General features: G+C 37.4%; 1 pseudogene; it reads right to left on the reverse strand.

Moving 5' to 3' along the window:
• The window catches only part of LOC122793198, a 487465-nt pseudogene extending 482705 nt beyond the window's left edge, over positions 1-4760 (reverse strand).
• Between the last annotated feature and the right edge of the window lie 684 nt (positions 4761-5444).

Consider the following 5444-nt stretch of genomic DNA (forward strand, 5'->3'; position numbering starts at 1 on the left):
TCTTCCACACCAGACATTCACATGCACACTCACACCCATGGCCAATTTAGAATGTCTAGTCCACCTACTGCATGTCTTTGGAACATGGGAGGAAACTGAGTCACCCAGAAAAAAACACACAAACACAGAGAGGGTATGCAGACTAAGCACAGAAGGCCCCTCAGCTGAGAATTGAACTGGGGAACCTTTTTCTGTGAAGCGACAATGCTATCAGCTGTTTTATGTACATAAATAGATAGGTGTGTGTGTGTGTGTGTGTGTGTGTGTGTGTGTGTGTGTGTGTGTGTGTGTGTGTGTGTGTGTGTGTGTGTGTGTGTGTGTGTAGGGATATAGAGACTTAGTGGTAAATCACTTTGGCTATGGAGTGCAGGGTTCTGGGTTTGAGCCTTTCAGAGGCTGTTTACTTAGGTTTAGAAGGGTGGCCTAATGGTTAAGGTGTTTGCCTTACAAACGCAAGGTACAGTGTTTGAATCTCACAGGGGATAACTGGCTAAGCTTAAAATGGCTCGCAAGGGCAGTTAGCCTAGTACTAACCTATGTGCTGGTTATGCTGCCATTTTTTTCTAGGCACTATCTTGTGTGGTCACATCCACAGGAACACTGCACATTTGAGACCCAGGGTGATCAGGGTAATAAAGCAACAAAGCCATTTAAGTTACAAGCATAGGGTCATGTGATCATGCTGGAACAAGATGCAAAGTGACTGCATTTTATTATTTACCACAGCAAGAAGCTCACAGTATCCCCCCTTAGCCTTCAACTCTTTCAGATTTTTTCTTGTCTTTTGGAAATTACTGCCTGTCTTACTCAAGTACCCCTCTAGCACTCCTGTATACAACGCCGTCTGAGAGGTAAACATCTTAAACACTATCTATCCTCTGCTTCTTCCCACTTCCTTTTTAAGTTAAAAGTTTCATCTGTCACCCCATATCATCTTCTGCACCCATATCATGCCTGCCTTCTCTCTCTCTCAACCTCATGTACATGCATATATTAAGTCTTTCTTAATAACTCGATTCATCCATTACTTAGCTAAGTTTGCAAAAGGTTTGGAGGGGTCTAGAAGTCGCGGGTCATAACCTACCACTATCATCTTGGGTCAAATGACAGGTCTCATGTTTACACTGGGGTGATTATTTCTACACATACTCCAACAAGTGAGAAAATCCATTTTATATAAGACACCTAGTTATCTTGGTTTGAGGCATCAAACAAAAAAATGACTCAAAGCACCCCTTGAGAATAGGCCCACCAGAATAAAGTGTCTCTAGGTTTTTTGTTTGCTCAACCCCTATTTTCATTATAGATGTGTTATTGTACACTTTATTTTCAAATGAGCTGTGAATCAGACTTCATTATAAGTTTAATAAAAATGGCTGGGTTAAAAATAAACTAAAAGTGTATAAACTAAAACTGCTCTGTGTGATAGCAAACTGTTAGACAATGTCATGGAATCCTCTTTTATTTTTTCTTATTCAGAACATTGTTTATGCAGTACCCTCCTTTATATACCCTTTTTTTTACCAAGAGAGACAAGTCAATTACTTTGTACATATTAACATATCATGTAGCAAATAAGCAAGAAGGATCTGTGTGGGTTTAACAGCTTCCTCATTCTGTAAATGGGGACGACCTCTGAACTATCTTTGTGGTGTGACAGTGGTGTTTTCTCAGCTCCACTCAGGGTTCTATGCGCATATCTGGAAAGGATGACTATCTGTTACAGAACAGCTAAATCAGATGTATTTGCATATAGCTCAGTGGCTGAAGCTTTAAACTGATCAATCTAGTTTTTTTATTTTTTTTGGGGGGGGGTTGTAACATTCAGTCTGTAGCACAAGTGTCTAGATGAATTTTTTTAGTGACTGACTTGAGACGTGCACAGCTGCAAACTATTTGCACTGCACAATTTGGCCCTGATGCTATGGTTAAACAAAGTTTATTTCAGGTTGTAATTACTTACATTACATTCCGAACATTCGTTGTTCATGCTGCACAGTTAACTGTTGCTTTCTATCTATCTATCTATCTATCTATCTATCTATCTATCTATCTATCTATCTATCTATCTATCTATCTATCAATCTATCTCTGTGTATGTAGAAGTATTAATCATCCTATGTAAAGTCCATCAGAGATTAATAAAGAATCAGAGATCATTTCAACTTTTAAAAATCATCGCCTTTACTGTTAATAGACTGGTAAAGCACAGTACTACAGTTCTTAACCTTGGCATTATTAAAACTTTTGAGTTTTAGCAGTTCTGTAAAATGTTTTTCATATAAAACATATAATCTACATAGCTGTAATAGTGCATAGCTATGCATTTACTTGTTCATTAATATCTGCACCAGCTTTCTGCTGCAGTTATAGGTGTACTGTTTCTAATATAGTGTATCAGGCAGAGATGTGGCAAACATAGACTGGCATGAAAAAAATGTTTTTATTGTGTGAGTTTACTTTTGTGTAATATCTGTCTTCAATCACACATCTACTTAAATATATATAACTGATTCCATAATAATTAGAATTTTCATCAAACTCAGGGAAAAAAGATGTTTTAGAAATCATCTGGCTATACATCTAGTATGCACATATGTAAGTGTGCATGCACTCACACAGACACAAACAAAAATACAGATACTATGAAATAGATACACACGCATACAGTACAGACGTTTATCTCTATCTAGCTATCAATCTGTTTGTCTATATATTTACTTATTTTATTTATTTGTTTTACTTTACATTTGTTGATTGGGAAGGTCTGGCTGGACACAAAGGATCCTTTTCAGTAGAGACCTGGGGAGAAAAGCTCCAGTGTATACAGCATAATCAAAAGTCTTTTAAGTTATCAACACTATCAGGCAGAATACAATTAAATTAAATTTTACAATGTCATAATAGGTAAGATAGTAACTATACATACACTAGTAAGTATATAAAATAAAATATCCCGTAAGGCAGTGTTACTAAACACCACAACAAATGTCAGTCATAGCTCTGAACCCCATATGTGCCTATTAGTCAGCTCAGCTGCTTGATACATTGTTTAGTAAGGATGGATAAGTTGTCCTCCAATACTTACTTGCTAAGGAAGGACGTTTTTCTACAGAATAAGAACAATTTTATTCACCATTAAAAAACTGAGTTCTCAATGCCATGAACTTAAAAACTCAAATGAAATACTGGTTACCATAATGCTCATTACAGCTCCCATGTTTATAATGTGTTAAATCCAACAGGTCAGTGGCAAGCCTGGCTGAAAATATTTCATCTACCTGAGAGACTGAAAATCTTCTCTAGTCTACAATGTACTGCTAAAACTGATTGCTTTTGGCAACATTTGCTTTAGTTTCCATCTATAATGGCAGTATATTTATTAAAGGCACAATAGAAAACAGTTCACGGAGTGTCTTTATTATCTGCCATGCAAATGTTTCCATAATAAAACTTCCTGTATGGCTCTGCTCTCCAAACTCAGTGAGCACTGAAGTAAAATGCATATATTTTGGGTGGTTACTTGTCTACTGACAGTAAGTTACATTTAAGCTTCAGCTATCGGAGTCCTAAACTCCATGATGTTTCATGAATCTGAATTGCTGCATCCATTTGGACATTGTCCTGCAGACTGGCATGCTATGTTTATAAACCTCTACCACTCACTCACTCACTCACTCACTCACTCACTCACTCACTCACTCACTCACTCACTCACTCACTCACCCACCCACTCACTCAACTATATCACATCTAAAAGTACTCTTCTCACTTCCATGTAATGTTTCAGACAAATTAGCCATTTGGGAGCTCAATGCACCAGTTCAACCAACACAATGTAGTAGCCCTGGAAATGGCCACTGATGATTTATATACTCAACATAATTACATAAGTGTAAAAAACTTTGGTCAAGATCGTTCTGTGCTACCATACTCCTTTATCAACATAGGGTGAAAGATGTTGCAAAATAATTTGTAACAGTTGTCTGTCGTAGTTTCAAGATGTCCATTGTTACTGTGTAGAATATGCCCTCGGCGACAGACTTATCCTAGCAATGTAAACACTTCTGAGTCGCTCCATGGTGTTGATAGCATTGCTTCTCTACCTTGAACTTCATCAGTGTTTCTGCTTTGGCAAGCATCAGCTGCCACAAATATGCTGTTTAAATTTGAATTTCAAGACTAAGCAATGCAACAAAAACATCTTACTGGTTACATTTATCCACACGTAACATGGCTTTACAGAACAGAGGAGTGCAACAAGGAAACTGTACTTGAATGTATTAAATATTGTACAGACTGATGGTGCGACCATAAGACCATACCCCACACAAGCATACTCAGGCTGTAATGTAACGCAGACATCTAAGTCAGTAATACTGCAGCTGTACTGTTACTGCCCCCAGGCTCATGTTAATTCCCTTCTTTTAATAAATGTATGCAGGCTACCTACAAGATTCTTAATTATAAAATGAGTACTAACTGCAAAATTCATCATTTCATGTTTGCAACAAAAGTGATCCAGCACTGAAAAGTAATATTAAACTGTATAAGTGCCAGAAAGCATTAAAAATCATCAAAATGACACTTAATATCTCACAATACTTACATGCTCAAAACACAACAGTGTTAAAATGAGTTCTCAAAGTTGATCATAGTAAGATGCTGGAGTAATCCTGCTACTCAGAATGTCTTGTCAAAAGTATGATAAATAATGAAAAAAGAAGCATGGTAGTATTTGTATGAAGGCATGTCACATATTCACTCAGCCAGTACAATAGCAAAAGCCTTACTAGCTGTATAAGATTGGTTTCACTAAGTATAACAGCTGGAACAGAAAAGGGAGGGGCAAGCATTACCTAGTAATTTGATCATTTCAGTTCGGTCACCACAGACTGTCTGCTCCAGCTACAACTACTGAGGCCAGCTAAGGATCATGCAAACTTTTGGTTTTCATAGCTCATAGATGACAAATATAACTTCATGCATGCGCTTTAAAGACTTTCAGTGACTGCTACTTTTAAAGTTTGCATCTGCTTATACTGAAACCCTGACATACAAATGAGGATTATGAAATTATTGTGGCTGCTACAGTGATCAAGAAAACAGCAATCTTACACAGGATTAGGTAATGATCTGTACCAGCTACCACCTTACCTTACAGCATGATGTTAGCATTAATCATGCATGCTGAAGCACACACACACACACACACACGCACACACACACACACACACACACACACGCACACACACACACACACCTTAAAACCTTTTTTTCCCTGAGATTTTAAAATGAAGCAATGGCAAAGCAGGTTTTGTCAGTGATGTTTAATCTGTACAGTGGTAAAAATTGCTTTAAACAGTAACATTTCAGCTGCAGTACTGGTAAGAATGTTTAACATAAGATAATATAACTTTGCTTTGTCAGTACTCCAGTCACTA

The sequence above is a fragment of the Protopterus annectens genome, chromosome 2.part0, assembly GCF_019279795.1.
Source record: "Protopterus annectens isolate FY-2018-M chromosome 2.part0, PAN1.0, whole genome shotgun sequence".
NCBI classification, from domain to species: domain Eukaryota; kingdom Metazoa; phylum Chordata; order Ceratodontiformes; family Protopteridae; genus Protopterus; species Protopterus annectens.